At 40.9% G+C, this 26,735-nt stretch overlaps 1 long non-coding RNA gene across 2 annotated transcripts; it reads left to right on the top strand.

Annotated features, from left to right (window-relative positions):
• Positions 1–1,410: 1,410 nt before the first annotated feature.
• On the top strand, positions 1,411–26,735 carry LOC140199830 (uncharacterized). Of its 2 annotated transcripts, none has more exons than XR_011886503.1 (3): positions 1,411–1,517; positions 16,119–16,236; positions 22,786–26,735. It is a non-coding gene; the product is annotated as an uncharacterized lncRNA (long non-coding RNA). The 2 variants fall into 2 exon arrangements; XR_011886502.1 differs by having other exon boundaries at positions 16,119–16,356.

Below are 26,735 nucleotides of genomic sequence, written 5' to 3'. Positions count from 1 at the left end.
AGGTAGGTGGACTCAATTTAGACCACGGGGATTCTCCGCGTTCAGAAACGAATAGTTCCAATGCCGGTGAAGTAGAATTAATACCCACTACTTTTAGCATTCCAGTGACGCAATTTTACTTAGAGTCGTCGGTGACTAATTGCTGATTGGGTTTGTGCCGACTTTCTTTTTCAGTTTCTGTTAGGAGTCATGGTCTTGTGAATTTAATCTACCACACGGTTTTTACTTTTTTCAGGCGTAGGAGACGAAAGTGTGCAATAAACAATTATCATGGCCAACCGTCGCGTCCCACGTTTTCTTAAACACTAAAAAGGCCGTAGTTTGATTTATGCTGTGTGTATGTCAAGCATTTGGACGTGCACAATGATTCAAGAACTTAAGAAGGAAGAGATACCTGGCCGAATGAAGGCAGAAGCAAAAAATATTTTATTTTTTAACGTTTTTGCATTTGATATTAACTTCTAATTCGTTACGTATCGTATGATATCCAGGTATCTTATGTTAAAGACAATACTATTTTATAATGCAATTTGTTGAAGGCTAGGTAGCTGATCGGGTGAGACGGCAAACACGAAATTTCTCATCTCGCTAGCTCTTCAACAGGAAACAAAGTCAACGCTGACAATCTCTCCCGAGGAATTGGCACACATCTCCCGAGCCTTCCTCGGCCGTAGGTCGCGAAGAGCAGATTCAGAGGGTTCACTGTCAAAAGGAAAATTACAAAGTATAAGCAAGGTACTGAACTACCTAGCATTTTGCGCCCGGTGGAAACAACCCTCCCGGAATCTGGCTTTGCTGTGGTCCCATAAAGCAGGTTAACTTTCCTCTATTTCGCGAACTGTTCTTCCGCTTGTCAATAAATCACAGTCACAGCGGTTCTGGCATGAGCTGACGGGCGTAACAGAATGCAGACCTTACTGCTCAGTATCCACAGACTTTTAACTTCAACTTCAATGAAACTATTCGCGATTTGGAAATAAAATACACGAGTGGCAGGAGGGTGGAAATATCGTAGGAAGAGGAATCGAATGAAAATGAGTTTACGCGTTAATGCATAATGGTTAACTTTTCACCAAAATGAAAGAATTCTCATACATTCAGTTCTTGATTCTCACTATAATTAGATAATAATTCTACAGTACACAATGCCTGCATAGCGTCTCCTACTCTAAATGTTCGTGACCACCTGCAACCCCGCTGATAATCACCTTCGCTGTCGAGAAAATTCGGTTAAAAGCGGTATCACTTTCTCAAAAACAAAGTAAAAATTTCCTTTGCCCCCTTTTTCTTTCGCTCGCTACTGCAGAGGAATTCGACCTTGAAGCCGGTCGCCTCGTCATGAAATTATGCGGTCGCTTTGATTATGTACGTCAGCTTCGAAGAGCCTCGAATATGCAGGAAACAGCTGCGTTTGAACTGGCTCGGAGCTCAAGGACTACGTGACAGAAAGACCACAGCGGAACTGCATTCCCTGAGATCGCCACTGCCCATGGTGACACGGCTCTGCGCCCCCCATTGTAAGTAATTCGTTGACAGCAAATCTGAAAGCATACAGTTCTGCACAACCTACTCCCCGCGGTGCACCCCACCCCCCACCAGCAGTTCTCTGTTGATTTCTGAATAACAATAACGTTGTTAAATCGAAATTGCACCAAAAAAGGACAGGGAACAAATGTAAAGACAAAGTTTAGGCCCATCGAAACGAAAGTTTAGCTTGTATGCAAATATGGAACATAGACAATGACAGCGGGCAACAGAAATGAGCTGAAGAGAAATAAGGAGGAAATTGAGATGTTTCCGGCAATTGATCAGTGGGAAACCATTAGGGCACCAGAGGAACATAGCCTTATAATGAAATCTAGATAATAGGAACAGAAGAGAGCTACATGCAGAAGCCGGAGTTTGCTCGCTACCCTTCGGACTCTTTCGGCCATTTGATACAATGGAAATGGATCCTCGCCCAGCCAGAAGCGACTCCAGATAGATTTACACTGGGCAAGTGTTCATGATTATCAAGTCAAAGACAACAAATGGAATTAAATCAGTAAAGATAGGGGAGCACATTGGATAGGTTGAATGAAAATACCCCCAGCTTCTCCAAAGCGACGGGTACGGTTGGAGCGCATCTCCAGTTGCACAGGGAGAAAGGGGTTCTCACAGTCTGGTGGCGCGTGGCACGAGGCACGAGGCGATGTTGGGTCATAGATGCCCACTGCAGTTTTCTCTGTGGATCCGCTTGGAAACTTCATGCGGTTCGAAATATAAGTGAAGATAAATTACTCCTGACAAAGAGTCGGCGTTGAAAAACGAAAGGCGACCATGTAATGGTTGGTATTAATATACTGAAGTTTATCAATAAGCGTATCCGAACCGGTTCAGCACCACTAATAAATACACACAATTAAACTTTAAAAAAGAAACTGCACCCGCATCTAGTGCAAACGCGGAAACCAAATTTTGTGAAGTAAATTGAATCTGTAAAGTGACGTTGAATTATCCTCACCAAAAATTACTGACCATGACAGAATATGACAGAATGGAAGTATTTTAAAAACTGGAATGCAAATTATTATCAAAAATAGCTAGAAATATTTAAATAATAGCACAAATATTACAGCAATATTACTTTCAACAGATTTAAGGACGCGGTAACTCCAGTTTTGGTAATAATAACAACACAAAATCGGCTCTACCCACACATTAAGCTAACTTTCACAAAGGACCTGTTGATTCAATTGTTAAAATTATTTCGATTCTTTGCGATATGTTTTTATAAAAATAATTGATCAATAAATCGAATTAATACCCTGTTCAGTGGAATCAGCTCTAAATGGATATAGGACCCATCTTTCCATTTTCTCTTCCTTTTTATGAACTGCAAATCCCCTTGAAAATGTAATAGTTACCACTGTAGCCTTATTGTTCAAACCAAATCGGCGGTAACTAAAACAATGTCTTAAAATGCAATAAAGCAGTTTGATCTTGTGGTGCTGTGATTTCTATACTGCTTTGGGCGAGAACATTGCGCTGTTGATGTGATATCAGAATTTCTTAGAAACGTGTCAAGTATTTACAAAAGCAACGAAGAAATTTAGACCGCGCGTGTAATCTATGAGTGAAATTGAAAATCAGATTGAAAAAAAATCCAAATTCATTGCGGTGACATGCTGCTCGGTCTTGAAATCCTAAAAGAGTTTTAGCGGTTTTCAGTGCGTTCTGCACCCAAGAAAGCTCTAATCTGGGCTCGAGCAGGTTTAATCCGATCGTTGACGTTGTATTTCGTTTCTATTATCGTCTGTTTGGCGATTTTAGTTACCCCGACTTTGCTCTTACACCTCTTTTGCCGGCACCGTCTCAGTTTTCTTCGCCTTTGCAATTTTATCGGATCGTATTTTTGCAAATGGATCAGTTTAAGGCGCTGTCCCTATTTTCGCCCGATAGAGATCGTTAACAAACGAACTCAATAGTTCCCAGTTGCTAACAGAAGTGGCTACGTCTATGTCAGAGTGGAAATTTACCGGGCGGGGGACGGGGCCCCTGTAAAACCCCATCAATGCCGAACATTTTCTACAGAGTTTTCATTGTCGACTTCTTGCTCCAGGTTTCATACTTGTGGACTGAAAAGGGAAATAGTTACCAATCTGAGCTGTTCCAGATGAAATATGTTGGAGATTTAAAAAAAAAAGGGATGTGTGATCAAGTCAAGAGCAAAGCTTTATATCAGTCGGACAGAAACGTGGCAAAATAGAATTCAATCTAGACAAGTGGGAAATAATAAGACACAACAAAGGAATACCCAATTAATGAGGGAAATCTTAAATGTTAACGGACTTGAGTGTATTAAGGTAGAACAGATCAATAATATGACTACAAAGCCCTGCAGAAACCAATAACTCAACAAGAAGGAGGTTATACTCTACTAATTAGACCGGAGCTCAGTATTATTTGCAGTTAAGAATCCGAATCAGATTTATTATCACAGATTTGAAATTTGACGTTTTTAAGGTCATCTCATGGTAGATGAGATGAGATGGAACTGGCGGTACTGTATAGAGAAGTTTGACAAAGATGTTGCCATAAGTATCGCTGCTGGACCTCGATTGTGTAACTATCTGCTCATGACATTCTGTCCAAATCCCTTAAACAAACAGACCTGGCACACGTTTGCACTCATGTCAGGTGTTTTCATTTCTTCCGCCACTTACAGATCAGTAACAAAGCGCAGCAATAAAAACCGTTTCCTTATGTTACTTAATCCGAAGAGCCAAATCCAAAATAAAAAAAGAAAATGCTAGAGTCTCTCAGCAGCATCCTCGCCCCCGTCCTCCCCCCCCCCCCCCACCTAGGCAGCATCTGTGTTTAGATCCAAGGCTCTTCGAAGCTGAGAGAAAGTGAAGGCGACGTAGTTTTAAGTTCCGGTGGGGAGGGACGGACTGGACAAAGGGACTATCTCTGATATGATAGGGCGAGTGCAGTGCTGTCCTGAGGAAAAGTCGGCGAAGAATAACCTGGTTGAAGGAGTTGTAGAGAGATAACATGAAGAGCTCTCCTTACATCTCTCCTTTCAGCAGTCCATGATTGTTCACCTGCGGGCTCTTCCCTCCCCACTAGTCACTTCCCTTCGCGTAGCACTTCCCCGTGTACTTGCGAACAGAAGCAACACCTGTTCGTTTACTGCTTCCCTTTTTAACATCCCACCACCGAGTCTTGCCAGCCGAAGATACTTGCACTTTTAGCAGTCCGGTGCAGCGCTTTCGGTCCTCCTCTGCATTGGCCAAATCGAATGCAGTTTGTGGAACACCCGCAGAGTCGGGGTGACCCGCGTCCACAGGGTGACCTTGAGATTCTGGTTACCTGCTGCTCTAATTCCCCACCCCAAATGCTATTCTGAAAGTATTTGTCTGTGACCCCCTGCACTGTTTTAATGAGGCCCAACGTAAACTGGAAGAACAGCCCGACAAGCTGCAGCCTTCTGTATTTGTCTATTACACTCGAGGGCCTAACCCCAGTGGTCCCATGTCTCACTAGCATTGCAGAATGGATGAGTTCGAATTTCCTTCAGCTAAGTAAGGAAAAGAACAGAGAAATTGGTTACTAGTAGCAATAAAATATGTGAGTCTTAGAAATAAACTTGAACATCTGGCCTTACAAATCAAGCCAGGAGTAGAGAATTCAGGCATTATTATTGGCTCCGAGCTAAATTAAAAATCACATATTAACCATATTATTAAGACTGTGTTCTTTCATTTAAGGAACATTGCAGGACTTTATTCAAGATGTAGAAAAACTGATACACACTTCAGTTTTTAGCCCATCAAACTACTGCACTCTTTTCAGGACTGCCTAAGAAAGAGATAAATCGACTGCAGCTGGGTCAAAATGCAGCGGCAAGAATCTTAACCTAAAAAAGAAAACCTGGCATCTTTGCACTGGCTGCCCGTGTCCTTCAGGATCAATTTTAAAATACTCTTAATTGTATGTAAGGCTCTGAATAATCTAGCTCCTCCATATATTTTGGAGTGCCTATCCCCTTACATCTCTAATTGTTTTCCTAGAGCCAAGCATATAAAAACTGGTGATGCAGCCTTTTGCTCTTATGCACCAAAAATCTGGAATACTGTACTGACTGAAATACCTCAGGCTAGTACTGTGGAATGTTTCACAACACTTCTAAAAAACCTACATTTAAATTTGGCCTACTTATAGGATTACTTAATGCCTGTTGATGTTGATTACATTTACATAATTTGGTATATTTGAGTATATTTTATTCTGTATAATATTTGTTTTATGATTTTTAATTTTGTTTCAGACTTTTATGGCTATATTATTTATCTTTACAATCTGTGTAAAGCACTTTGAGTTTGCATCGTAATGTATGGAAGGTGGTATATAAATAAAGTTATTATTGTTATTAACATTATTGTTGTATTTTTACTTTTTCTCAGCTCAAGCTGGTAAATCCTGAGGTATGGGCATATAGCCAAGCACACTCATTTCTCAATTGCTGGGAACTTTTGGACTATTGTAGTGGTGTTTAGTATTGTGGCTATCTGGAGATTTACATAAATATTGCTGTGTAGGCCCAATTGTTTAATGCTATTGTGTAGTGACTTTGGGATGATACCACTTGTAGATATTAATATTGGGAGAATGCAAACCCTGTTCATGTTCCATAGTCTCTAAATTTTCTCTTCTAATTCAGCATATTTTTGTTGTTTTTCACTTATTGATTTCTGTATGTTTTGAGTATTTGGAATGACTATAATCTATTAAATAAGTTGTTCTTGTTTATCCTGTAATAATATATCCAGACAGTTATTATGGATTGTCCTCTCTGTAATAATGGATCAGACATAATGCAATTTGTAGGACTCTGACTCTAAAACTGGATCAGGCTTGTATTTTTAGTAAGGTGTTGTGTCTTTTATGAGTTTTTTAAAACAAAGATTTTGGTTAATGATATTATTGTTATTATTATGGATTCAGGAGCAAATACAACAGTGTAAAGTTACATGCTGTCTTTGTTTGCATCAGTTCATTCTGCTGCAGTTCATCCCAGTGTAATCTTGGCTCAGTTCCTCACTCTCAATTACCATAGCTATACACCTCTGCATTTTGAGGCTATTATGCTCCATTTTAACTGCCCTCATCTTAAAATAATTCATTTTAAATTTATTTCTGATTAATCTACCAGCCAGGTCACTTCAGCATCCTTGGCCCCACCTTATCCCATATGTTCTTTTCATTTCCTTCCCACCATCTCTGCAACTTAAAACTATTTTCTCTTTTGCAGTTCTGATGAAGGAATGTTTACCTGAACCATGAAATCTATTTCTCTTTCTGCCAATGCCCCCTGACCTGCTGAGTGTTTCCAGCATTGTCTGTTTTTATTTTGGATTTCATCTCCAGTTTCTTTGGTATTCAGTCAGAATCTGGAAGTGCCTTTCAGCTGAAGTACGCAAGAACTATTAATCTGATTTTGCCTATCCAAATGGTACAGTGAAGGTGCAAATGTCACAAAGAGGTCATATCTGTTAATGCTAAAAGTTTAAAAAAAATTTATTTGATATGTAAATAGAAAATTCTAGAAATCCTTGTTCTGGGTCAGACAGCATCGATGGAGTAGGAAATAGTGTTTGTATTTCAAGGTTTCAAGGTGATGAGACTAAAGATTTTGGATGTTTCTGGCAATGTGAATTACTTGCATTTCAAGTTGGAAGAAGTATCTGGGAGATGGGCCTTGTGTTAAGGTAGGTTTCCCAGGGATTGATAAGGCAAATAACATTTTGAAGTTAATTGCACCAGCTAAATAGTCTCTTGGTGCATATGCATATTAAATTAAAATCATATTTTATTTAGAAGAAACATTAAATATTTCAAATTGATCGTACTTCAGTCTTCATCTGGTTGATTGTTAGTGTCCACACTACAGTATTAAATTAGCCTTGTTAAAACTAAGAACTGTAATTGCAAACCGCACATTCATTTTCAATATGTAACAGAACAATCATTTCAAAATATGAACACAAGAGATTCTGCAGAAGCTGGAAATCCAGAGTTATACACACAAAATTCTGAAGGAACTCAGCAGGTTAGACAGCATCTATGGAAAGGAATAACCTGTTGATGACCCTAAAGAGATAGAGGTGCTGCCACACCTTCTTTGTAATGGCACATGCATGCTGGACCCAGGACAGATCGTCTGAAATTATAAATTGCTGACCCTCTCCACCTCTGATCCCCTGTTGAGGACTGGCTCATGCACCTCCGGTTTCCATAAAACTGCCAGATTATTATAAAAATCTATTTGAATCAGTATCATCTTTCATAGAACATGTAACTGTACAGCATATGAAATGGCACTTTGGTTCACCTTGTCTACACAAACTGTGATTTCAGTCTACAGTATATACATGGTATGTATCCCTTCCTGCTCATGTGTCTGTCTGAATGTCTCTTAAAAGTCACTATTGTATCTACTTCTAGCACTTCTCCGGCAGCAAGTTCCAATCACCTACCATTCTTTGTGCAAAAATACTTTCCTTGCCCATCTCCAGAGGGAAGGCCCCAAAATCCCCGGCTTTGCCTGCTGCTGGTGACCGAGGTTGAGGTTGAAGCGTTCAGATAGAGATGGTGCTTGGTACTCGGTGTCGGAGGGCTGATCAGAGCTCGAAGTTTTCGGACGACTCAGAGTCAGACTGTGGTCGGGCATGGCAGGGAGAGTTTTCTTCCTTCTCCCGTCTGCGTGAGATGTGGGACTTCTGAGAGACTTCGAACTCTTTATCTGTGCCATGGCCTGTTCTTCATCAAGTTATGGTATTGTTGCACTGTTGTAACTATATGTTATAATTATGTGGGTTTTGTTAGTTTTTCAGTCTTGGCCTGTCCTGTGTTTCTGTTATATCACACCGGAGGAATATTGTATCATTTCTTAATGCATGCATTACTAAATGACGATAAAAGAGGACTGCGTGTCCTCATAATCTAATCTAATCTAATCTAATCTCATTTCAGCGTTCCCCCTTTCCACCTTAAACCTATGTCATCTAATATTTGACCTTTTCACCCTGGGAAGAACATTTTGAATATCTATTCTATTTATACCTTTCATAATTTTATATGCTTCTAAAATGCCTCAGCCTTCTGCTCGTTAATACAACACAGTCCAGGTAATATCCTTGTAAAACTTTGCTGCACCCTCTCCGAAGCTGGAGTGAGGAAGAAATTTGCAGCCTGTACATGGTTGGTTCACTGGGAGACTCCAGACTACAGCAATGAAGGTGACTCTTAACTGTCTTTCAGAATGGTCTAGCAAACCATTCAATTCAGGGGCTATTGGGAATGGGTAATAAATCCAGTCATGACCAACAGTACCTACATCTCATGAATAATATGTTGAGAAAAGCCCTCACCAGCCACGCTCTTTGGTAGTTGCTCCATGTTGAAGCATAAAGCCAATACAGCACACATGGAAGGCATTCAGTCCATTGAGTTGGCACAGGCTCTCACACTCAGCTGCACTGTTCCATTTCATCGCCCTGAGTGCATATGCAGTCTATTTTTGAAGACACTCATTGATTCATTTTCCATCATCCTTGCTGCCAGTGATTTGCATATTGCAATCATTTCTTGCATTAAAAAGTTGTCCTCATACTTTGACTCTTTTGCCCATCACTTTATTTTTGTGTTCCCAGGTTGCTGAACTAAATGTTAATGGGAACAGCATTGTTTCTGTTGCCTAGTTAAACTTATCTCAATTTTGTGCAATTCTAGTAAATCCCACCTCAACCTTCTTTGTTCCAGGGAAAACAGTCAGAGTTTTCCACTAATGTTGTGGCTGACATCTCTCATATGTAACCCATTCCAGAAAGTCACCTTTCGCTTTTGGACCCTCTCATCTTCCTTAGGTGTGATGAGCAGAATTTGATGCAATGCACTTCACTGCACCTGCACTTACACAGTTGGTATGGGGTTGTCAAATATGAAGGTTAAATGCGTGACTGAAAGATTGATGCAGGAGAAGTGGGCTTGAATTCGTGGGACATTGACTCCAGTATTGGGGAAGGAGGGAGCTGTTTCCATGGAGGCAGAAGAGAATTTGCAGATGCTGGAAATCTTGAGTTAGTCCAGATGAAGTGTCTCAGCTCAAAACATCGACTGTTCATTCCCCTCCATGGATGCTGCCCAACCTGCTGAGTTCCTCCAGCAGTTTGTGTGTGTTGTTCAGCTGCTCCAATGGGACAGGCTGCACCTGAAACATGCTGGGACCAGGGTCCTGGTGAATTGCTTAAGTAGGGCTGAGGATAGAACTTCAAACTAAATAGTTGGGGGTGGTGCTGTTTGGGTTCAACAGCTTGAAGAGTATGGACAAAGTAAAAGGCAAAGAGAGTATAGGAGAGATTACTGAAGTTTCCACAATAAAGAAAAGTTGGAAGGTTTAGAAAGGGATAAGAACTTAACTTTGGGCAGCATGGAGACATACTTGAGAAGAGGGGAGAAGAATACTGAATTGAAGGTGTTATATTTGAATGCAAGCAGTATACAAAACAGCATCGATGAGTTTGTAGTGTAGTTAGAAACTGGCTGGTATGACAGTTGTGGCTGAAGGAAGATTACAGCTGGAGATAAACAGCCAAGGGTACACATCTTATCAAAACTCTAGACAGCTGGGCAGAAGGGATGGGGTGGTTCTGTTGTAAAAAAGATTGCCAGAAGTGACATAGAATCAGGCTCCTTGGGCGTAGAGTTAAGGAACTGCAAGGGTAAGAAGGCCCTGAAGGAAACTATATACTCCAAATAGCAGCCAGGATGTGGGGTACAAATTACAACAGGAGACAGAAAAGGCTTGTCAGAAAGGCACATTTATGATAGTCATGTGATATTTCAAGATGCAGGTAGACCTGTAAAATCAGGTTAGGCGGAAGCGAGTGTAGTTCCTGGTATTCAAGGAGCAGGAGCTTTGGACCCTTGGACCCTGTAAGGTCTGCAAGTGGATCCGTCTCCTTGACTGGATGGACTACACCCCAGAGTTCAGAAAGAGGTAGCTGAAGAGATTGTGGAGGCATTAGTAGTGATCTCCTATGAATCACTAGGGTTAGCAATGGTTCCAGAGGACTGTAAAATTGCAAAAGTTGATCTTTAAGATGAGAGGGAGGCAAAAAACGAGAGATTATCGACCAGTTAACCTGACTTCAGCAGTTGGTAAGGTTTTAGAGTTCATTAGTAATGATGATTTTGGGGTACTTGAAAGCACATGATAAAATAGGCAACACACATCAAAGTTGCTGGTGAATTCAGCAGGCCAGGCAGCATCTCTAGGAAGAGGTACAGTCGATGTTTCAGGCCGAGACCCTTTGTCAGGGCGAACTGAAGGAAGAGTGAGTAAGGGATTTGAAAGTGGGAGGGGGAGGGGGAGGAGGAGATCCAAAATGATAGGAGAAGACAGGAGGAGGAGGGATGGAGCTAAGAGCTTGACAGGTGATTGGCAAAGGGAATATGAGAGGATCATGGGACAGGAGGCCTAGGGAGAAAGAAAAGTGGGAGGGGGAGAACCCAGAGGATGGGCAAGGGGTACAGTGAGAGGAACAGAGGGAGAAAAAGGAGAGAGAGAAAAAGTATAGTGAGAATAGGCTGGTGACATCATGCTTTCCTTCAGGGGAAATCTTGCCTGATCAATCTGCTGGAATTCTTTGAGAAAGTAATAAACAGGATAGACAAAGGAGAGTCGGTGGATGTTGTTTACTCGGATTTTCAAAAAGTCCCTGACAAGGTGTTGCACATGAGGCTGCTAAACAAGATGGGTGCCCATGATTACAGGAAAGGAATCAACATGGACAGATGGTCAGCTGACTGGCGGAAGGCAGAGTGGGAATAGAGGGGCCCTTGTTGACTGTCGGTGACTAGTGTTCTGCGGGGGTTGGTGTTGGGTCTGCTACTTTTCATGTTATATATTAACAATCTGGATGATAAAATTGATTGTTTTGTGGTGGATTGGATACAGCACAGGGAAGTGCATTGCCATGCAGAAAGTATAAAGGCACAGACTATTTTCTAAATGGGGAGAGAAACTAGAAACAGATGTGCAAAGGGAGTTGGAAGTTCTCATGCAGGTTTCCTTACAGATTCATTTGCAGGTTAAGTCAGTAGTATGTTAGCGATGTTAACATTCACTTTGAGAGGACCAGAATATAAAGGCTTTATAAGGCGTTGGGTGGTCACACCACATTTGGAATGTCAGCAGTTTTGGGTCCGATCTCTAAACAAGGATGTGCTGGTGTTGGAGAGGGTATAGAGGCAGTTTACAAGAGTGATGACAGGGTTAATGTATGAGGAGACTTTGATGGTTCTGAGCCTGTACTCACTGCAACTAAGAAGGATAACAGGGATCTCACTGGAACCTAGTGAATATTGAAAGGCCTTGGTAGGGTGGGCATGTAGAGACTGATAAACAACCACTTACCACAATCCCTCTTCTTGGCATGAGCCAGTATTTTACCCAAGTTGCCACAATTCTTTAACCCTCAGCTTTGCTGCAGAACCATTTATATGGGGTTCTCATCAACTGTTTTCTGAAAATCCAACCAAACTAAAAATGTATTTCTCTCTTCATCCTTCCCTGTTAACTCATCGAACAATTCAGGGAAACTAGTAAAACACAATATGGCTTTAACAACCAGTTGCTAGTTTTCAACTGCCAGTTAAAAATAATTTATTTTTATTCCCCAATTATCCATTTTGAAGTGAAGATGCATACATCAGGATGCTCTTCATGGACATTGGCAGCTTGGCATTCGATATTATCATCCCCTCAAAACTAATCAATAAGCTCCAAGACCTAGATGTCAATACCTCCGTGTGCACGTGGATCCTCAATTTCCTCACTTGCAGATTCCAGTCAGTTTGAATTGGCAACAACATCTCCTCAACATTCTCTATTAGCACAGGGGCACCACAACACTGTGTGCTTGGCCCTGCTCTATGTACATTATACTTACGACTGTGAGGCTAAGCACGGCTCCAATGCCATACTTAAGTTTGCTGACAGCACCACGGATGGTCTCTGAATCGAAGGTGGTGACGAATCAGCGCATAGGAGGGAGATTGAAAATCTGGCTGAGTGGTGCCACAACAACAACCTCTCACTCAATGTCAGCAAGACCAAGGAGCTGATTATTGACTTCAGGAGGAGGAAACCAAAGATCCAATGAGTCAGTCCTCATCAGAGGATCAGAGGTGGAGAGGATCAGCAACTTTAAATTCCTTCACGTTATTATTTCAGAGAACTTGTCCGAGGCGCAGCACGTGAGTACAATTATGAAGAAAGCAAGGCAGCACCTCTATTGACAATTTCTGTAAAACCACAAGGAATATCAAACAGGGACCATGTGGCCTGGTGGGAGAATTAATTAAAGCAAGAAAATATGCAAAGCAACTGACAATTATTGAGCCACAAAGTCAACATAGTAAACCAAAATTATTTTATTATAGCAAGAAAAATTGTCATTGATGTATAAAAATAACAGCCACTTTAAATGTGGGCTATGATGTATCACCCATAACATATGTTTCATAGCATCTGCAGGCAAAATGATAGTTTAATTTCTTATATTGCTGTGATTAAAATTTCCTTAGAGTATGTAAATTCTGAAAACTCTTCAAAATTAGATCTTTTTGGATGACTTAGACACGGGCTAATTCCACTGGGAGAGCAGAGTGATTTGGAGAATGAAGAAGGTTGGAAAGAAAAGGCGGATAGGATGGTGTGCATGATGAACCAAAGGAAAAAATGAGCAAGAAAGCGTTGTTTGAATTGTTACTGTGAATGACCCATGCCAAGATTAGAGCTGTTGATATAAAAGATCCTTTTTCAGCACAGCTAGGAGGCATTCTGGAAAAATCTCTCAGAGAAGATCTTTAATTCAAAAATATATTGAGGTTTTAAACTCCTTAAGCATGATGATAACAACAGGAGATTAAATACCGTTTTAATATTTATAACTACATAGTTTACTCCAACATTTAGTGTAGATAGGTAACTTTGTAGAATTATGCAATTATAACAGAAACAATTCTCAACTGACAACACACCTTTGATGGTCTGAGGAGGTCTGAATACAAAATTCCAGATCCTCAAATTATGCTCCTTTTATCACAGTATTGAGTGAGAGCTCCCTGCATATACAGATGTCCAGGTTTTTGAGAGACAAACAAATATGTCTTTAAGAGACAAGAATATGTCTTTAATAATGCATTGTGACAAAATGGCCACTTAATCCTTCTGCAATCTCATTCTGTCCAGAATAACGTAAACATTCACCTATTGTTCTGTCCTGTATACTTTCCACTTCTGATACAGGTCTCACTCAACCCAGAACATCGACTGCTTATTAATTTCCATAGATCTGCCTGACCTGTTAAGGTCCTCCAGCATTGTGTGTGTGTCCCATGTTCAATGGTTGGTTTCAGTGTCCTCAAACCATCAATGAATGTTACATGGCTTATTTTAAAGTCTGATTCTCATTTGTATTCATGTCTGTTACTCAATATAATCCAGCACGAAGGTCCCATCTAACAATACCTAAAAATATCATCCTTCCCATAAAGGAAAGATGACCACACAGAAAATATTACAAAGCAACACACACACAAAATACTGGAGGAACTCAGAAGATGCTGCCTGGCCTGCTGAGCTCCTTCAGCATTTTGTGTGTGTTTCTTTTGATTTCCAGCATCTGCAGATGTTCTTGTGGTTGAGAAAATATTACAACTCTAGATTGCTATAATATCTTGATAATTAAATCTTGGCATTGCATTATTATAGATTGTAATTTAAGTCACTGCATATTCGGATGTAGTGAGATATATATCAGACGTACAGAGATTCACATTTAACATTAAACATTTTCTACCTCCTCAGCTGAGTATAAAATATTCCAGAGTATTGCTCCTGCACAAAGGAGTATATTCTGTAAAATCTTGCTAATGTCACTCACAAATTTCTACAGATGTACCTTGGAGAACATTCTAACTGGCTGCATCACCGTCTGGGGTGGGGGTTAACTGCATAGGGTCGAAGTAAGCTGCAGAGAGCTGTAAACTCAGTCAGCTCCGTCATGGGCACTAGTCTCCATGGTATCCAGGACATCTTCAACAAATGACGCCTCAAAAAGGACCTCCACCACCCAGGTCATGCCTTGTACTCATTACTATGATCAGGAAGGAGTACAGAAGCCCGAAGGCACACACTGAATGATTCAGGAACAGCTTCTTCCCCTCTGCAACCTGATTTCTGAGTGGACATTGAACCCATAAACACCACCTCACTAATTTTTTATTACCGCTTTTGCGCAACTTATTTAACTATTTTATATGCATATTTACTGTAATTCATGTTTTTTCTCTATTATTATGTATTGCATTGTATTGCTGCCACAAAGACAACACATTTCACGACATATACCAGCGATATTAAACCTCATTCTGATTTCACTCCAGTGGCTGAAACAGTATCGAATCCTCTAAACCTATCATCCAGCAGTTCATCCCAGTGGGTTCTTGCTGTACGTTAATTAGCCACTGCCTTTCCTACAGAACAGCACGGATTATACTCAAGTCTTGTTTTGTGGCTTTGGAAGGCACTTTCTAAATGGATGTCTGACTTTCTTTATTGATAATAATGGCCAAATAGCAATTTCTTACTGGGAAATGTTGTTAATACCACACCAAATTTCTGGTATTTAGCCACTGCAAGAGCCAGAAAAACAAGTCACATGCCTGCTGGCTGAGTTTGGTCTGTGATTTTTCCAGCTGTGCTTCACTGCATGAAGTCCAACAACAAAGCTTGACTTTTCTGAATGTCTCTGCACTTACACTAAGGATCTGTCGGGATGGAGATTTACAGGGAGGAAGGCAAGAATAGATTGGATTATTGTGAGTCATTGCTTTCACGTTTTTAATTGCTTCCAGGCAAAAGAGCTCAGTGCTAAGGTAAGTAAAGATTGTTCAAAGAAAAATGGAATAATGTTAAAGTTTGTATGTGAATTCACAAAGCATTGGAAACAAAACTTGCATATGTTAGCACAAACAGGGATAAATGACTATGCCCTAAAGTATTCTGTAGATCTATGTTTGAATGATCACTTACACTGTGAATTAAATAGTCCAGGATGCTTGAAGATTAGAATGGAAGGACAAAATTTAAAGGGGCAGAGGGGCAAGTGGGATCATGTGGTATAAGGGCAGAAGTGAAGAATGATTTTGGTCCAGAATGAGGGGAAGTGGGGTTTTTAAGGGTGTAGATGATAAAGAACAAAAAAAAACTTGTGTGACGAACCCCACCCCCCAAGCACAATTGAGGAAATGAAAAAATATTTAAGCTGGCAAAACAAGTTAATAAATGTAGTTTGAAGCATGAATTCATAGAATGTGTTTAGGGACATTTTTCGGGTCCCATATGTCTTGGAGCCAAGTTTAGTATCATTGCTTAGATGTTACTCAAGGAGTCATACAACATAGAAACACACTCTTAGGCCCACGGAGACTGCACCAACTATCAAATAGCTGTTAACACTAATCCTACACAAATGCCACTTTCTTCTTTCCATATCTCTCCCCAGATTTCACTCCTCACCCAGACACTGGCGGCAATTTACAGACATCAATTTACGTACCTTTGGGATGTTGGTGGAACCCTGAGCTCCAGATGGAAACCCATGTGATCAAAGGAAGAACATGGTGAGGATTGAAGCCAGGTCACCAGAGCTGTGAAGCAGTGGCTCTGCTAGCTGCACCACCATGCTGCCGAATGGCTTCTTTTCTTTATAACCTTTGATGTAACCAGACAATAATCTAAAGGTAAAGATTCCCCTGAGGTCAAGGGATCACAAAAATTGTGGGCGTCAGCAATATACGGCACAAAATGAGCAAATGTGTTAATAGCATAAATTTATAAGAAATATAAAAAAAAATTGTAAGAATCACTGCAACAATGAAAAAGTGTAAATATCAAAATATGATTGCTTGTTCCAAAGAATAGCCATTACGGAAAATAGATAAAAGACTAAGGAATGAAGCTCAGTGAATACTATAGAAATAGAAAGAAAGAAAGGCTTTCATGATACCAGTAATTGACAATGATCAATGGTAATTAACATCACTAAAACCCATGAAAAAGAAAGAAGTGGAGATATGAAGGTGACTAAAATTGTGTAAATCTAGATCTAAAAGCCTGTTTTATAGGATAATTCTAATTATATTGAATTATTAGGAATTACTAATTTTCCAAAAGCATTTGATAAATTGCCACCTGAAAGCTTAATTTTTAATATCAAGGCTGATTAGGATGGATAAAGGATTGGTTTATGTACAGAAAACTGAGATTGGAAAAACCAGGTCATTTACAGGTTGGCAGACTGATTCTAGCTGCTACAGAGGTCAGTTTTGGATCCTGAGTAATTAATATTCATATTCATGACTTAGACAGTAAGAAAATCCAAATTTACTGAAGTTACCAAGCTACATGGGAAAGCGAGTTTTGGAGGACCCAAGGAAATTTGCCAAGGGATTTAATATAAACAGAAAATGCTGTAAACCCTCAGTAAGGCAGTCAGCATCTGAAGAGAGAGAAATAGAATTAATGTTTCAGGTCTCTGGCTGCTGTACTGTCCATCTCTCCCTCGTTCTGCAACTGAAACCACACTCATGACCAGAAAAAGAAACTTCTGAAATAAGATAATTGTCTAGAAGTGTGAACTATGTTTTTCTTTCCACAAATGCAGCCAGACATTTCCAGCATTTTCTATTTTATTCCAGATTTCCAACATCGTCAGCTTTTTACTTTGCAAAGGGAAAGAGGTAGCTGAGCAAATGGGCATGAAAGTGCCAAATAGATTACAATGTGGGAAAAATGTGTGGTTATCGACTCTAGTTTGATGAATATAAATGAAGAATGCAATTTAAACATTGTGGATGGTGGAGTGCAGAGCGATTTTGATGTGTTGCTTCCTGCATTGCAAAAAGAAGACAGGCAGGCAGATCAAACACGTGAAGTCAAGTGGATTGTGGGACTTTGTTAAGAAGAGTGTTGGTGTACAAAGATAAGGAAGTTTTACTGTTATTATATAGAGTGTTGGTGATCCTTATTTGGGGAATTGTTTTCAATGTTCGTTTCTATATCAACAGAGTATTGTCAAAAGGACAATGTTGCAATAGTAATGGGGATTTCAATATGCAGGTAGATTGGGAAAATGAGGTTGGTGTTGGATCCCAACAGGGGGAATTTTTAGAATGCCAATGAGATGGCTTTTTAGAGCAGTTTATGGTCGAGCCCACTTGGGGATTAGCTATTCTGGATTGGGTATTGTGCAATGAACCAGAATTGATAAGAGAGCTTAAAGTAAAGGAACACTCAGAGGAACAAAATCATAACATGATACAATTCACTCTGCAATGTGAGAAGGAGAAGCTAACGTCAGATCTATCAGTATTATAGTGGAGTAAAGGGTGTTACAGATGGATGAGAGAGGAGTTAGCCAAAATTGATTGGAAAAGAACACTGGCAGGGATAACAGCAGAGCAGCAATGACTGGAGTTTTTGGAAGCAATTTGGAAGGAGCAGGATGTAGACATTTCAAAGAGGATGTAGTATTCTAAAGACAAGATGACACAACCGTAGTTAACAAGAGAAGTCAAAGCCACCATAAAAACCAAAGAGAGGGCATATAATAGAGCAAAAATTAGTGGGAAGTTGGAGGATTGGAAAGTTTTTAAAAAACCAAGAGAAGGCAACTAAAAACTCATTAAGAAGGAAAATATGGAATATGAAGGTAAGCCAGCCAATAACATTAAAGAGGATACCAAAGGTTTCTTCTGATACATAAAGTATAAAAGAGAGGCGAGAATGAATATTGGACCACTGGAAAGTGATACTGGAGAGATAGTAATGGGGACAAGGAAATAGCAGATGAACTATAGAAGACACTAGCAGTATACCAGAAGTTTGAGTGTGTGAGGGGGCAGAAATTTGTGAAGTTTCCATTACTAGGGAGAAGGTTCTTCTGAAACTGAAAGGTCTGAAGGTAGATAAGTCAACTGGACCAGATGGTATATGCCCATAGGTTCTGAAAAAGGTGGCTGAATAGATTGTGGAAGCATTAGTAATGATCTTTAAAGAATCAATTGATTCTGGCATTATTCCAGAGGAATGGAAAATTGCAAATATCACTCCACTTTTTAAGAAGGGAGAGAGGCTGAAAAAAAGGAAATTATAGGCCAGTTAGTCTGACCTCAGTGGTTGGGAAGATGTTGGAGTCCATTGTTAAGGATATGGTTTTGGGGTACTTGGAGGCACATGGTAAAATAGGCTGTAATCAGCATGGTTTCCTCAAGGGAAAATCATGCCTGACAAAGCTGTTGGAACTCTTTGAGGAAATAACAAGCAGGATAGACAATGGAGAACTGGTGAATGTTGTGTACATAGATTTTCAAAAGGCCTTTGACAAGGTGCCACACATGAGGCTGTTTAAAAAGTTAAGCACCCATGGTATTACAGGAAAGACACTAGCATGGATAAAGTTTTGGCTGAATGGTGGGATGCAAAGAGTGGGAATAAAAGGAGTCTTTTCTGGTTGGCTGCCAGTGACTAGTAGTGTTCCACAGGGGTCTGTGTTGGGACTGATTCTTTTTACATTATATGTCAATGATTTCAATAATGGAATTGATGGCTTTGTGGCAAAGTTGTGGACAATATGAAGACTGGTGGATACAGGTAGTTTTGAGGAAATAGAGAGGCTACAGAAGGACCTACACAGATTAGGAGCATGGTCAAAGAAGTGGCAGATGGAATACAGTGTCGGGAAGTGCATGGTCATGTAGTTTGGTGGAAGAAGTAAAAGGTTAGACTATTTTCTAAATGGATGAAAGTTCAAAAATCGGAGGTGCAAAGGGATTTGGGAGTCCTTGTGCAGGATACGGTAAAGGTGAGTTTGCAGGTTGAGTCTGTGGTGAGGAAGGCAAATGTGATGTTAGCATTCATTTCAAGAGGACTAGAATATAAAAGCAAGGATGTAGTGTTACGGTTTTATAAAAGCACTGGTGAGACCTCACTTGGAGTATTGTGAGCAGTTTTGGGTCCCTTATCTAAGAAGGAATCTGCTGACATTGGAGAGGGTTCAAAGGAGGTTCTCAGAAATGATTCTGAGCTAGAAAGGCTTATCTTATGAAGAGTGTTCCATAGCTCTAGGCCTTTATTCATTGGAATTCAGAAGAATGAGAGGTGACTCATTGATACCTGTCAAATGTTGAAAGGCCTCAATAAAGTGGCAGTGGAGAGTATGTTTCCCGTGGTGCCCAGAAGACACAGTCTCAGAATGGAGATGAAGAGGACTTTCTTTAGCCAGAGAGTAGTAAATTTCTGGTATATTTAAGACAGAGGTTGATAGATTCCTGATTAGTCAGATCATGAAAGGATACATGGAGAAGGCAGGAGATTGGAGCTGAGATGGAAAAATGGGTCAGCCATGACTTGATAGGCTACATGGCCCAATTCGGCTCCTATATCTTATGGTCTTATTGTCCAGGAATTCAATTGTGAGGTACATTTTTTAAAATTTTAGCACAATATGGATGATGATTTTTTTTTTAAAAGAACACAATTACCATGGTTTCTGGGTCAAATTATGCCAGCAGGAATTTGATTGGGCGCTTCATCTGCCACTTCTTTGACCATTCTCCTGCTCTGTGTAGGTCCTTCTGTAGCCTCTCTACTTCCTCAAAACTACCTGTACTCCACCAATCTTCATATCGTCCACAACTTTGCCACAAAGCCATCAATTCCATTATTGAAATGCCCAATCAAATGTCGGATAGAGACTGGACATCTTCCAGATAGCAGATCTCTCCGATTGTTTCACTTTTTCAGCTCCTACTGTTGGTTCTTTTTGTCTTGTCCGGGTTACGGAAACTTTGGAGCCTGTGAAGTACAGTTTGGAACTTGATCGAAGGATCCAGCGGTCTGCTGAGTCCGGAGAGCTGCTTCGTGGAGATTAGATATCGGGGGGGGGGCGAAATTTTCTGGGAACACAAGCTGACTCACGGAACAGACCCAAGATGAGGTGCAGGGTCACGAACGACCCCATCCTGAAGTGACGAGGAAGATTGAAACATCGAGGTGAATGCAGAGGGGTCCACCAGGGCGAAGATGGTCAGCAGCCAAATCAACGCGTTTGGACCCGGATGGGTAGCATTCAAACCCGGATCAGCGCGTTCAAACCCGGATCAGCGCGTTCAAACCCGGATCAGCACATTCTGACCCGGATCGGCAGCATTCGGACCCGGATCGGCAGCATTCAGACCCGGATCAGCGCATTCAGACCTGGATCAGCAGATTTAGACCTGGATAGGCAGCATTCAAACCCGGATCAGTGCGTTCAGACCCGGCTCAGCACATTCAGAACTGGACAGGCAGCATTCGGACCCGGATCAGCACGTTCAGACCCGGATCAGCACATTCCGACCCGAATTAGCAGCATTGAGACCCGGATATGCAGTGTTCAGACGCGGATCAGCAGTCACTTTTTACGGAAGGACTGAGTTCGGCTGCTCTTCTCACATGCAGATGAAAAGATTTTTTCCAGTGTTCTGAGATTTATGTGATTATGGGACTGTACTTTATATTGGTTTCCATCAGTTTTTTGGTGGCCCTCTTTCTTGTGGCCGCTTGGTGGGTGGGTGTTGCGTCAATTTTTTGTTATTTGGCCAAAAAGAGGGCTCTTTTTGTTAATTAGTCTGTTGATTTGATGCTATTGTCACTTTTTTTTCGGCAGGGAAGGGATGAGGGATGTTGGCGTCTGCGAGTTTTGTTTCTTTATCATTTTCATGCGGGGGGGAGGTGGTTGATGCCCTTTCTTTCAACAATCCCCATTATCTTTATGTATTTAATGGCTATCTGTAGTAAACAAATATCAGAGTTGTATTGTACATGCATACTTTGACGATAAAATGAACCTTTGCTTGCAATTTGGATTTTTTTGCATTTAGTGAACGGCTGTGGACCTAGTGCCTTCTCAGAGCGGTGAACAGCCCAGACCTATTGACTGGCCCCTCAACAAGCGAAGCTGAGTGGCCCTTTGCAGTCAGGATGAGAATCTGCATGCTTAGATCTGAGATGAAGAGAAATTTATTTAAATGGTGGTCTAGAAATCTAAGAACTTCTCTACTTCCTGGGATAATCAGTCATTAGGTATACTCAAGGGTGAGAATTAGATTAGATAGAATTAGATTAGATTAGATTATGAGGACACACAGTCCTCTTTGATTTATATTAACTAGTGTGGGCACATGGCCAAGTGGTTAAGGCATTGGACTAGCGACCTGAAGGTCGTGAGTTCGAGCCCCAGCCAAGGCAACGTGTTGTGTCCTTCAGCAAGGCACTTAATCACACATTGCTCTGTGACGACACTGGTGCCAAGCTGTATGGGTCCTAATGCCCTTCCCTTGGACAACATTGGTGTCGTGGAGAGGGGAGACTTGCAGCATGGGCAACTGCTGATTTTCTATACAACCTTGCCCAGGCTTGCGCCCTGGAGAGTGAAGACTTTCCAGCTGCAGATCCATGGTCTTGCAAGACTAACGGATGCCTTTAGAATAAATTAAATATCTTCCTGACTAGTAGACTGCAATCAGTAAGAATAGGCAGCAACTCCTCCGCCACGATCATCCACTGGTGATCTGCAAGGCTGTGTCCTCAGCTCCCTATTTTACACATGACTGCGTGGTCAGATTCTGCCCTAACTCTATCTACAAGTTTGCAGATGATAATATCGTAGTGGGCCGCATCCCAAATAATGAAAAGTCAGAGTACAGGAAGGAGATAAAGGAGATATAATAATGTTGTGTCATGACAACACCCTTATCTTTAATGTCAGTAAAACAAAAGAGATTGTCATTGACTTCAGGAAGGGGGGTGGTGCCCCTACTCCAGCGTTCATCAACATGCTGAGGGTTACAGGGTTGAGAACTTCAAGTTCCTAGGCGAGAACATTGCCAACAGCCTGTCATTGTCCAACCACATAGATGTCACTGCTCACCAATGCCTCTACTTCCTCAGGAGGCTGAAGGAATTTGGCATGCTCCGTCAACCTTTATCAATTCTTATTGATGCACCATAACAAGTATCCTGTCAGAATGCCTCACAGTTTGGAATCGTGACGGTTCAAAGTTCAAGTAAATTTTATTACTGAAGTATGTATAACCAATATACAAACTTCGAATTTCATCTTCTTGCAGGCAGCCGCAAAACAAGGAAACAGAACAGCATTCATGAAAAACCACACAGAAGACCGACAAGCATCCAATGTGTGAGAAAACAAATGGTGCAAACAATGAAAGAGTAAACAAATAATGGATAGAATATGAACGGCGGAGTCCCCGAAAGTGAGTCCAGAGCTGTGGACCAGTTTAATGCTGAGGTGGGTGAAGCCGGTCCAGGAGCCCTGATGGCTGCAGGGTAGCAAAAACTCTTGAATCTGGTGTCGTGGACAAAACCTCCCGCACCTCCCACCCAAGAGTAGTAACAGGAAGAGAGGGAGACAGATCAACCCCATACAGATAGGATATGCTGATGCTACGGGATATTAGCTGACATGGAGAAGTGAGCTGGACTTCAGGTATTTTTCTGCTCTCGGCTTTGGCGCTTTAATCTTTTTAATCTGGCTCGGCACTTAAATTGGCTAAACATTGGTTTGTTTTCCACTCTCGGGCTTCGACACTTTAATCTGACCTGAAGTCCACTCCAGCCATGGCCGCCATGGTGATGGCCATTCCTGAATTCTTGAGGGTCCAGCTCATCGAATCCTTCAGGGGATTGTTAAAAAAAAAAAAGCTTTTTTTGTGGACTGATCTGTCTGTAACAGCAAAAACAAAACAACTGCGGAAAGTCGGGGACGTAGCAGAGCGCATCGTGAGCCTCCCTTTCATGGACTCTGTCTGCACTTCTTGCTGCTTCGGAAACACAGCCAGCAGGTCAAAGACGCATCCACCCCAGTCGCTTTCTCTTCTCCCCACTTCCATTGGGCAGAATATACAAAAGCATGAATGCACGTACCAGCAGGTCCACCGACAGCTTCTACTTGCTGTTATAAGACCTTTGAATGGCTCTGTAGTACAATAAAATGGACCTTTGACCTCACAGACTACCTTGTCACAGCCTTTGCAGCTTCTTGTCTGCCTGCACCTCACTTCCTCTTTTGCTTTGTTCTGCACTCTCTGCTTGTTTTACCTTGTACTACCACAGTGCACTATGTCGTGGTTTGATCTGTATGAACAGTTTGCAAGACAAGCTTTTCACTCTACCACAGTATGAGACAATAATAGACTAATTCTAATTCCAAATCCAACATACTGCACATTAGGTCAGTACTGATGTAGGCTGGCTCCAGCCGCATCCCATTGGAAGATTTGGCTCTTCATGTGATGGTGAATACAGTCTTTCATTTGATTTAAGTTTTGCTATATTTTATGTTAGTACTATTTAACCTCAAGATATTACAATGCAGTGTAAAATATTGTTGTTTAGAAAGGCGAGGTGCTGACATTTAACAAATCAGAGAAAATTTGGAGATTCTGAAAATCCAAGGACCACACACTTCTGTTCTGAAGAAGGGTCTCGGCCTGAAACGTTGACTACTCTTTTCCATAGATACAGCCTGGACTGCTGAGTTTCCACAGCATTTTGTGTGTGGTGCTGACACATGCAACTTTCCACAAGTTTTAAGCATAGAATACTTGTGTGTGATGTACTGCTTTACTTGAGCAGTTTCATGCAGCTAGCGAATTCATTCAGTTGTCTCCTCCCACTCCCTTGTGTGCCTCAATGACCCAGAGAGCTATGTCTGCTGGAGGCAGAGCTTTATGCTTTGGCTCTTGGTAGGGTCACCTGTTCTACCAAACATGTCAAAAGGTAGAGGCCAGACTAAGAGTGGTCCACCAATCCTCCAGGTTTGGGGGTTCAGCTCAGGGCTAACAACCCTGGCTGGTCAAACAAAACTGTGATGGAACTAGCAATGAAAAATTCTACGTTTGAGTATGAGGATAGGTGAAGTTGCCGTCATGCCCAACGGTAAAGAATTCAACTAACCTTTTCCTGTGATGGGCAGCAAAGAAGGAACCTCACCTCAAGTCATAACAGGCAGTGAAAAGGGAACCTCGCCTTACATCATACGAAGAGGAAAACTGGACACAGCCAATCTTTGCAGATAGAAATGTGGACAAAATATACACGAAAGAAACTCAGAATGTTTTTATACTTATTTATACTTATTTTGCATAACAACGGAATTAAAATTAAGTTTGAGCTTACTTTAATAAAAAAAACAAGTAATTATTACCAGCTGATTGAGGTGAATGAACACTGGGTAAGCAAAGAAATAACTCAAATTTGTTCTTTCTGTTTCCAGATTCTGTTTCTTACTCTCCAGATGCTGCCTGATCTATTGAGCACTTCCATCATTGTCTGTTCTTATTTTAGGGTTCTAGCACCTGCACCTTTTGAGTTATTTTTCTTTTGGCTGTTTGGTGCAGCGCGAGGCCAAGTTTCCTACTTGTGACATTAGGCTGGTCACCTTCTTCGCTGTATGTGGTGGCATGTTTATTTCTCACTTCAATATCTGGCATGAGATTGGATTACTTTCACTGCCCACTGTTCAGTAAGGCAAGAGGCTAATTTCCACCTTTGCCGCCCTTCTTTGGTCACTCCTATGGAAGAAGGCCAATTTCTTCTGCAGTGACTGTTAAGGCTTGAGGCTGGTTTTCTGCTTTGCTTCTGTCATGGCGTGGCATGAACTAGCTTCCCTCTTGTTCATTCAGTATTGCCTAAGGCTATATTTCTTCTACTAGATTCCCTTTTCTTATTTTGTGGATTATTTAACATGGAGAATATGTTAAATTTAACTTTGAAACTGTACCAAGGTTTAGTCTAATTCTACTTTTCAATGTGTTGTAATGTAAACCATTGACTAAATATGACCTTGGAAGTGACTAATAGTACAAAAGTCTAAAGAACACCCACATAGAGTGGGAATATTTCAGATGTTGGCATGACTCAAACAAATTGCTGAAGTTGTAAGATAATGAATGGATGAAAGGCCATATGCTGTAAATTGCTGTAAATCTTCATGTAATTATTTCTTACTGACACCTTAACCAGATATGAGTCAATTATGTTTCATTTCCAAATTATAAAGAATGAGAAACATTTGATTTAACCAAAGTCATAATCAAAAAGGAACTCTCATTTTCTTCTTCAAATGTCCTGCATGTCCTTTTGTATCTATTTAAGTGAACAGGACAATTTGAAAGTTTGAATCTGTTTAGGGACCAAAATTAAACAGTTACAGCCGCACTGGAAAATGACTTTACAGACCACGGACTTGTACATGTGAATCTCTTGACATGAGATTTAGACAAGCTAGTACAATTTGGGTGTGTGTTTTAGAAGAAGCATTTAATGTAATCTCAAAAGATGAATCTGAAATAGAGGATTTACCAGTGCTGAGAGAAGAATAGTATTTGGATGGTAAAATAATCCAGCACCTATTAGCCAGTTTCAGCCAGGTAGCCACTATTAACATGACATGATTTTGTGATTTTTAGGTGTGTGACATAAAGTTTTCACTGTGTACTTGAAAAGTTTACAAGACTCTTGTGAGTGTTTTCCATATGTGAAATGTAAGCAGTCTTATAAGAAAAAGCATCCAGATTAATGTGGCTACAACTCTGAAGCCAATAAAGACATTTGGTCATGGTACATCATAGAAGCAGCTCCTTTGGCTCACCAAGTACCAGGCATCCATTGTCAGACTAATCCTAACTTAGCCTCATTTTATTTTCTACACATTCCTAAAAAACTTCCTCCAGATTCTACTACTGGAGGCAATTCAAAACAACCAATCGGCACATCATTGAAATGTGGGATGAAACCCAGGTGGTTACAGGGAGAACATATAAACTCCACATAGACTGCACCCGGGTTCCTGGATCCATGAGGCAACAGCATGTTCTGCTCTACCACTGCCCTGTCCCCATGCATTCATGATCCTCCAAACCACATCAAATTCATGAAGTTCAGGCATGTCTCATGCTTAAACTTCAAAACGAAACTAGGAGAGTGACCCAAAATGAACTCGAGGTAATTATCGCTTTAAAGAGAAAACAGGTACATACTGTATTTCTGATTTCAG

Source organism: Mobula birostris, chromosome 6, assembly GCF_030028105.1.
Source record: "Mobula birostris isolate sMobBir1 chromosome 6, sMobBir1.hap1, whole genome shotgun sequence".
Lineage (NCBI taxonomy): Eukaryota > Metazoa > Chordata > Chondrichthyes > Myliobatiformes > Myliobatidae > Mobula > Mobula birostris.
Note: the sequence above shows the minus strand (reverse complement) of the source record. Positions and strands in the feature narration are given on the sequence as shown.